The following is a 9,943-nucleotide window of genomic DNA, read 5'->3' as shown; positions in this document are numbered from 1 at the left end:
TATTTGGCATTAAATTCATGTAGCCTAATAATAGCATGGAAATATAGATGGAAGAAAGAGAATATGAACGGAGGTACACTAAAAGGAATGAAAGAGGTTGCAGCTAGGGGGCCGAGGGGACGCTGCAGAGGCCCTTACGTAATGCTTATGGCGCACCATGTGAGGTACACTGACGGCACTAGCTCTCTACGGAGAAGTACTCCTTAAAGTACTCCTTAAAACTTCAGGAAAGTGTACGGGAAGTTATAATAAAATTACTAATTAAAAGTAGTGATAGTTTAAACTATTGTTTATTTTATCTAGCTATTTCTCTGATTACCTCACAATTTCAATGTCCTTCAGACAGATTCTGTCTAATCTAATCCGCAGACGAAAATAAAAATTATTAGGAAAATCAAGAATACGTTACATAAAATGAATATGTTAAAACTTCTATTATTTCGAACACTGCTTTTCGAGAGGGGCTCCTATCTTATCATTACTATTATATTATTATCATTATTAGATACTAACCACCTAGAATAAGATAAAGTTAATTATTAGCACGGAAGTATTGCATATCATCGATTACAGCGATATATAATTAAGTCGCGTAACACATGTGTACAGGAATCTGCGGAAACCACATTACCATTTTCAATTTCTCATATCATTACTATTCAAATCTCAGACATAACTTTGGAGTTTATTTGGTGAACTGAATGGCATGCAGATCAAGCATTTTGATGCTATTTCTACACCTCCCCATGGCTAAGGTTAAAAAGAGGCTATAATTGCTAAGTAACCCTCCACACAATGCTAACCCTATGTATGAAATGACAAGCCAAGAGAACTATAGTAAATTACGGATGATAACAAATGAACAAAGATGAGGCAGATTGATACGTAAACAGCAACTGCGATAGCCAATGTATTACAGACGTGACTAAGGTCCTTTCAAGTACTCTACTCCATTCAGAGCATCAACATTCATACACTATCAAGAAGACTAATGGTTCACAGGAAAGACAATGGCAGACACCTGGCAAAGGCAATGTGACGCAGAGACACACTAACAGAAAAACTCCTTAATTATGAATAGTTATCCAGCATCGACAAACTCTTACGTAAGGAGTAACAAGATGAGATAGGAACAGAGCTGACTTTATTAGAGGAACAGTTAAGGTAAGGGAAGTACCCAAGAAGGCATAAAAAAAGATGTACAGTGCTTTGGTCATGTTATTCGGAGAAGATCACTCGTGTAAAATGGTTATGAAGAGCATGGAGACGGAAGGAAAAAAAATTTAAGTATACCTTAATTTTACCAGACCAATGAGCTGATTGAAAGCTCTCCTAAGGCTGGCCTGAAGGATTAGATATTTGTACATGGCTAGGAATTGCTTCCTTAGCAACGGGACCCACAGCATATTGTGGGATACGAACCACATCCAGAAATGAATTCCTATCACCAGAAATCAATTCCTCTGATTTCGTGTTGGCAGAGCGAGGAATCGTACCCGGACCCTGAGATCGGTAGTCGAGCTCGTAACCGACTAGTCCAACGAGGAACTAAGGAGCAGGAGGGAAGGGGGAGAAGAAGACGTATACAGATCAGATGGAAGGATAAAATAGCAAAAGAAGTCAGAGGAAGGTGGAGAAGGTTGATAAGAAACAGCGAACCGGTATAGAAACGGGCAAAACTGATAGATAGAATGTAGACAGAATATACAATTCAGGCTGCAGGCCAAGCGCTGGGACCTCTGGGGCCATTAAGCTATGAAAGGAAAAGCTGCAATATGAATCATTGACAGAAGAGGGTGGATGGTAAGAAGGGAGAAAGAATCTGAACGGAGGCACAGTAAAAGGAATGGGACTGCTGCAAAGAACCTCAAGTAACGCCTCAATGCGTGAGGCGTACTGACGGCTCTACCAGCCCCACCCACCCCCCACGGGAAATACTACAAAGAACTAAACTCTTGCGTGACGTTAAAACGAAGACCTGGTTGCGAACGGACTGCCTTTTCAACTGTGGCTCTCGCGTGTCTGCATCTTTGCATGATGGGGACCTGACCTTGCTCCGGCCATTCGTCAAATCGATCGAGGCATCGCAGAGAACAAAATTAGACAGGAGAGGATCAGCTGTCAACAAATAACAACAAAGACGACGAACGGAATAGAAGTTTTTGATTTATTTTTTTTTCGGTCAACTGACTAACTACGTCTGGTTTTTCCCTACTTCAAGTAGGCAAGACACAAAGAGGTGCAGAATTTCCGAGGTAATGTAGACATAAAACAAATAGTATAAACTAAGGGAAAATTCAAGTTTGCTTGTATAATTCAACTCAGTATGTTTCTACCAAGTTTCCCGAGGAGGTTTGTCAAATATTCAGAAAAAATAACGACGCCAATGTTATTGTTGCAACAGAAATCTGTATCACTCAATAATTCGTAAAAAAAATTTTTCTTAGAAATTCCTCTTCAAAAATAGCAATGCTCCCTAGATAACAAAACATTAAAACGGCACTTATTTTTTAAGACATTCTAAACAATTTGCTTATTCGAATTGACTGCGTTTACAACCGTACAAAACCATCATATTATGTGCAGCTCATGGAATCAGCCCATTATGCTTAATATGAGATCATTCTTTTCATTATTTAAAAACACTGTATACAAAAAACTCCTCCACAGCCTGAAGTCCAGCTCATTTATCACGATCGAAATAAAAATTGCACCGAGTAACATTTCCTGGAATTTACCAATTTACTAATCAAAATCATAATATAACCTTCGTCCATCTACTTGCTTTTCTTTATTCAAAGATACCGTAGAGAAAGAACCTTTACAATCCTAAGTCCATCTCATCTCAAGGAGGTAGAATTAAACCTCCTTGTCTAATGTATCATGATCAGAAGAAAGCTCTACCTGTGATAATGGTCTGGAATTGATTAATTTATGCAAAATCATACTACAACATTCCTCAGTCTAATGCTTCTGCGTTCCTCTCATCTCAAACGTGACGGTAATGCAATTACTGAGAGCTATTAAACAGCCTTGAACTATTACACGAGGCAACAACGACGCAATTGGAACACAGTCAAATATAGATGGCGCTCAAAGCAGTGCATCGGAGTTCATATTTGGTTATGATTTTCTCTCCGGCCTTCAGAAACCATTCACTTAACACCTACTATTTCTCCGGCCTTCAGAAACCATTCACTTAACACCTACAGTGAGGACTAACCACTGTCAACAATAGTAGATTCCCATCAACCGTGCATTTGTTGTCTAGGCCAGTCCCTTACGACGCTCCTGATTGACTTTTGATAAGCCAATCACAGGGCTGGAAACTCTCAAGTCTCTCGAGAGAATTCACAAAGGCAGGATGTATGTTCCACCTCTCCTGAAAGACGTATAAATCAGGAGAGGTGGAACATAGATCCTACCCATGTGAACTCTCGAGAGAGACTGAGAGTTTGAAGCTCTGTAGTTGGCTTATCAACAGCCAATCAGGTGAATCTACTGTAGCTACAACTAAGAACAGAACTAACTTGACCGCTGTCAAGAAGCTACCAAGCCTCCAGAAGAATGAGAGAGAATTTCGAGTGATTATTTGAGGGAAAAGATTTTAGCTACTAAAGCCGAATTCTACCCTGGGCAAGTATCGGGCTGGTTCCTTGTAAAAAGGCATAAGCCACAGATTAATCCGTGGAAGTGGCTGATTTATACAAAATTTTATTCATTCAGACACTTTAATCTTACAAAAGACTATATCTGGATAAAAATAGTGGATGAGAGAGATATGCACTACTAAAGAAAACCCTAAGAAGAGTCAATGTACAGTTTCAGAGTACATGCATGCATAGATATGTGTGTGCGTGTGTTTGTATTTTGTTTGTTTGTTTTTATGGTGCTTTTACGTTGCATGGAACCGGTGGTTATTCAGCAACGGGACCAATGGCTTTACGTGACTTCCGAACCACGTCCAGAGTGAACTTCTATCACCAGAAATACACATCTCTCACTCCTCAATGGAATGGCCGAGAATCGAACTCGCGGCCACCGAGGTGGGACGCAAAAACCATACCAACAACGCCATTGAGGCGCTTTGTGTGTGTGTGTGTTTATTCACTTGACAAATTTGGCGCTACGGACTTTAAATGACCTAATGATTTCTTTAGACACAGCTAATATTTCTTACGTTTAAAAAAAAATAAAAAATAAAGAAAAACTTATTCTACGACAATATCCAGATGATAAATAATGAATACTGAACTACTGATTCCTTCCACTGGGTAAAACCTTCCGCTCAGCGTGGCGACAAAGTTTGACGCAAGATACCATCGACAAGGACTAGAATATTCAATAACATCCTATCAGCTCAGGGCGGAGGTGGGTGTCAGCCAGTGTTCCTTCTGGGATATCGTCTTTGCTATTATCCCAGATGCCGAGTACTAATTGTTATCGTTGTCATTAAAAGTATTTTATTAACAATAGATATAAATGGCCCCGCCTTCGTCGAGTTCCTGTTCATTTTTGAAAATGGAGGTTGATGGATAATCTACGCTCCACTGATATGTATAAAGTTAAATATATTAGTTTAACCTGACCACTAGGCTGGTTAACAGCTCTCCTAGGGTTGGCCAGAAGGATTAAATATCTAGGAAACAATTGGTTACTTAGCAACGGGACCTACAACTCATTGTGGGATCCGAACCACATTATATCGAAAAATAATTTCCAATCATCGGAAATAAATTCCTCTGATTCTGCGTTGGCAGAGCGGGGAAGCGAACTCGGACTACCAAATCGATAGGCAAGCCTGTAACGCACTCGTCCGACGAGGAACTTCTCTTATACGTATATATAAAAGACAACCTTTTAACGTACTTTTATTATCCATTTAATCTTGTATAAAGCATTTAAACTTACATAAAGCATTCTTAAATGTGAAAAACACCCCAGGTCACTTTCTGGGCAAGTATGGAGAGAGAGAGAGAGAGAGAGAGAGAGAGAGAGAGAGAGAGAGAGAGAGAGAGCAAAAAGGCAATCCAGTTCTTTACTTTTACATCAATATTAAGGTATTGTCGCTTTTAAATTTGTGGTAATTATTAATTTAAACTAGCCATATAATAAACGCTACCTTTAGTGTCCCTTTCTTTAATAAATGCTTTTCTATACAGTTCTTCATTTTCATCACAGACTTTTTTTTTTTTTTTTTTTTTTTTTTTTTTTAAGTGAAAAAGCGCATCCTTGTGTAAAATTTGGCTCGGTCCAATTCATTGCATCTGAAAGGGCCTCTACGTTAGAGGGTTCCTTTCACCCACAAGAACCGAGTTAATCAGAGGTCTAATCTCTTTCCCCTAACCTGATTGAGTGTATGGATTCAGGAACTACAGAAGAATCGAATCCTCTGGGGAATCTCTTTCCTGAGTGGAATGGTCTGGTCTATCCGCTTTCGTGAAAGTGACAGATAGATAGACTGATTTAATTATCACAAGCTGATGCTAATATGTCATGCTAAAAGTGTTGGTAGTCTGTTATCATTCAAAATATGCTCAAAGTCTTAAGAAGCAGTTTAAATCATCCGTGAAAAAAAGGGACTGCAATGAAATAGAATATAACATTCAAGGTTGTGATGGTCTAGCGTTGCTCTCAGTTGTATCCTACTGAGCTTAAGTCTGTGATCGTACATACATACATTTATCCTTTGCAAGTAAAGTTTTATTTCAAAAAATTAAACCAAAGCCTTTTTCCACAATGCACCGATGTTACCTACGTCACCCGTTGTGCCTCTTCAATTATTCAATTATATACTATGATACGAGATAGCAACAACGGACTAATGTTAATGTATGCAAAGTTCTCTTGGAGATAATGTGTATTTGAGCATATGTCAGAGAAATGGTGTCTAGGCCCACAACACAATGGAAATGTTCTCTTACCCACAAGTGCTAATTAAAAGACTGGGGAAATAAATTGTGTAATAATGGAATTCTCCGTCTAAAGCAAAAATGGAGTAAACCATTATAAACCAAATGTTAAGAGGAAGTACAATTGCATACTATTGATTCAGGTGTGCTGGGTCTACGGTACTGCGCATTGCATTCATAAACGCTGCCATTTTGGAAGGGACTTTGCAATGATAATCATTCACAAAAAGAGAATATTTAGTTAATAAAATCATAACAGGGCTCATTTTCATTATAATGTCATAGTAATTCGGGAACATACACTTACGTAGATAAAGAACATACGAATAACTAAACTATAAATGACGATTTCAATAAATACTCTTAACTGACTAAAATAAGTAATTTCTATATATACATACAAAAAATAATTTCTTCACAGTAACCGAAATAGTGATATAAATAAATTTCCCTTTGGATAAACGAATAAAAACTTACAAAATAATGATAGTGGAAAAACTAGTTAGGCTATGCCATATACAGTGACGTTTATATTGCAAGGACTAGCGAGGTCATTGGCCTAGTAACTGCCCCTCCTTCGCCGCTCAGATTCCTCGAGGCCAAACATATTGCAGGAATCCTTTTTCAAATTTCAAACCCAAAACACAAGCTTGTGCTGTCGGAGTAAACAGAACTGCTAAAGACATTTCCCCTCTCCATTACATACGAAACAAAGTTAGCTACTTTATTCCACAAGGAAAAAAAAAGTAACTAAACCTCCAGCTTATCATATGGCGAAAAAAAGTACTTGATAGTTTTCTGAATACCCTTCGGAAGTTTTCCTTTGAACGTGTAAGAAAATAGAGAATAAATCAGCTGCTAAAAAAGGAAGTGACCTTTCACTTCGGGGGATACACTACTCACCCGTTCGACGACGACTTCGTAAAGATAAATCAAGACAACTATAGGAGAAAACTAGCAGTGACGGAAGCGTGGCAACAAGTTTCCACGAGCACGTCACACAAGCGACTGCCGGCATCGCACCACACCGACCTATGACTCTCCTCCACCCCCCCCCCTCCCTCTCCCCCAACAACCCACAGATATCCACCTCCTCCCTACCTCCCCGCAACCGGTCTTCCATCTCCCTTCATCCTCATTCCCCTCCGCAAACACCCACCGCCTACTCCTTTCTTCTTTTGCTTCCGTTTCCCCTCTCTTTTCTTTTCGCCTTCTCTCTCCTCCTCTTATTCCCCTCCCGTCTTTTTTTTAATGGATTACCTAACGCCTACGCTCTCTCTCTCCCCGCCACAAGAACTGGCCGTAATTTGCCCTATCTTGAAGTTTGTCATTTCCCGAGAAGTTGGCAAAGACTCTTTTAAAGCCAACAGCAACCTGTTAGCTAAAGGAAATCTCCGCTACGGGGAAAGAAGATTTACGCATGAATTACATGCATGTAGGCCTAGTCAAAAGTTTGCACATAAGTTCTTAATAATATAAAATGTATTTCTTTAAACTGTGAGAGAAGGGTGAGTAATAATCACATGTGACTTGCATTCATCTTCCCTGGGCAGAATGAAAACTTGGTTCGACACTTATCGGCCGAAGAATTTTGCCTGAAGACAAACTTTAATTAGAGGCAGTGGAGAGAGAGAGAGAGAGAGAGAGAGAGAGAGAGAGAGAGAGAGAGAGAGAACATTTCGTAGTGAAGAGAACGTTGCAGTCACACATTGGTATAAATTTACCGAATGTACTGAGCATTTCACCGTGTACTACATATATAAATAATTTTTTTTTTTTTTTACATATCTATTATAATTACGAAAGTTGGGTTATTTGTTTATTAATGAAGTTTCTTGTTCCACCTCTCTCTCTCTCTCTCTCTCTCTCTCTCTCTCTCTCTCTCATAACAACTGATGACTTTGATACAGGAGATGCAGGCGACAGGAAGTTTACATATTAAAACATTAAGAAAATATAAACAAGAATTAGTCAAAGAAATACCAGCATTTATGAAGGTGCCTCGCAATACAAAACAATATGACAGTAGTACTTGATGATGCAAAACATGTTTTTAATCGAAGTTCTGAATGAACGAAAACAAATCGTAATAAAAGGTATTAGTGTCTTCGCAAGGAAAATACAAAATCTTCAAAATATTTTTCCACTTTGACAATGAACATTCCTGACTCCGTTTAGAAGTTGATCCAAGGGGACTCTTTAACTTCTTGTAGCAGGTTTTGTGTTTGAATCTAAATGAGGGTAAAGAGGTTCAAATATACTTCAGTTATATATATTTTTAACCTTCCTACGTGTCGGTCGTTAGACGTCATTCTATTCCTTTTGTTGTTTGATTGTTGTGTCGAATTACGTTTCTTAATGGATTTATGTTTCTGTTAAAATATTTCGAAGGTAAAATTGATAACAGATCATCATTCTGCGACTCTTGATATTGCCCCGTTATTATTATTATTATTATTATTATTATTATTATTATTATTATTATTATTATTATTATTACAAGTCTGGTGGGGGCAGTTATAGATGATCATGTTGATGATACATTAGTTTATGAAATTTAGTCTGTGATTTGAAATGGCGGCTATACCTTAATATCCTGTTTGTGAAAATTATACTTCAAAAGTAATATTTAAAAAAAAACCATGATAAAAATTTCTGTGCTTATCATTATTTGTCCATGTCAGATAAAAAAAAAAAAAAAAAAAACGGGCAAAATTGAAGACCGTGATGTTAATTTAATGAAATAAACAAATACCAAAATCTGCGGAGAGTGAGTGAGTGAGTGCGTGCACTTTTGGACAATGGAAATCCAACACAATATTTTGGAGGCATAGAGCAAAGAATACGGCACAGGCAAAGGTTTGACATCAGAAGTTACGAGGTCATCATCCCCCTTTCGTAAGGCGACCAGATGTAGTAACTGAGAAAACCCATTGGTTAAGTATATCTTAGTTTAACCAAACCACTGAGCTGATTAACAGCTCTCCTAAGGCTGGCCCGAAGGATTATATATATATATATATATATTTTTTACGTGGTTACGAACCAATTGGTTACCTAGCAACAGGACCTACAGCTTATTGTAGGATCCGAACCACAATAAATCGAGAAATGAATTCCTAGTCACCAGAAATTAATTCCTCTGATTCCTCATTGGCAGAGCGGGGAATCGAACTCGCGACTATCGAATCGGTATGCAAGCACGTAACCCACTCGTCCAACGAGGAACTAACCCAGAGGTAAAAAAAATCTCCGTACAGCCAGACAGACACTCTAATCAATAGGCAAAACAGGTAAACAGACGAGGTGTTGAACGCCCCCCACCCCATATAACCTACCTTAGAGAGAATGCAATTATTAACTTCTGTCTATCAACTGCCCCTTACAAGTCATAAAACATTAAAGAAGCTGGAACTTGTGCAATTCATACCAACGAGTTTTACCCAACTTCCCGACCCACCAGGGACATAGTTGTTGTTATTTTATTCAAATTACCATTGTATGTGAATATGAAAGATATAATCAACACAGTAATGTTCACATTAGCAAAAAATAAAAAAATAAAAAATTTCTACCTCACCTCTAAATCAAAACCAAGACTTAAAGTTCCATTCCACACATGTGAATGTGCTTTGATTCTTCCAATGAAAACATTGTTGAATTTTTGAAAATTAGTAAAAATAAATTAGTGGGGGACCGCAAACACTCTTCTTTCAAATGTCTGGTATGGTAATCTTACCGGAAAATAGAGCATCTGTAGATATTTCTCAAGATCTACGACTTATCGAATATACAAGTGACAAAAAAAAAAAAAAAAAGGTCTCATGGGTATATGTCAAACTTGAGTAAATTTGTCAACATACCTACTTTAACATCAAATTACCTTATCCACATTTCCATGTAATATCCAGACACCAATACTTCACCTTTTCGTTTCCTGTAAAAGAAAATAACTGAGATGTCTTTTTGTCTGTCCGTCCGCCCTCAGATCTAAAATAAATAAATAAATATATAACTACTGATGCTATAGG

General features: G+C 38.0%; 1 protein-coding gene across 1 annotated transcript in view; it reads right to left on the bottom strand.

Annotated features, from left to right (window-relative positions):
- Positions 1 to 6,949, bottom strand: part of LOC135219155 (uncharacterized) — a 282,095-nt gene extending 275,146 nt beyond the window's left edge. The window contains exon 1 of the mRNA XM_064255677.1: positions 6,816 to 6,949. The gene's annotated coding sequence lies outside the window, so the exon portion shown is untranslated. The remainder of the gene's footprint in view (positions 1 to 6,815) is intronic.
- Between the last annotated feature and the right edge of the window lie 2,994 nt (positions 6,950 to 9,943).

Source organism: Macrobrachium nipponense, chromosome 1 (assembly GCF_015104395.2).
Source record: "Macrobrachium nipponense isolate FS-2020 chromosome 1, ASM1510439v2, whole genome shotgun sequence".
In the NCBI taxonomy this organism is placed as follows: Eukaryota; Metazoa; Arthropoda; class Malacostraca; order Decapoda; family Palaemonidae; genus Macrobrachium; species Macrobrachium nipponense.
Note: the sequence above shows the minus strand (reverse complement) of the source record. Positions and strands in the feature narration are given on the sequence as shown.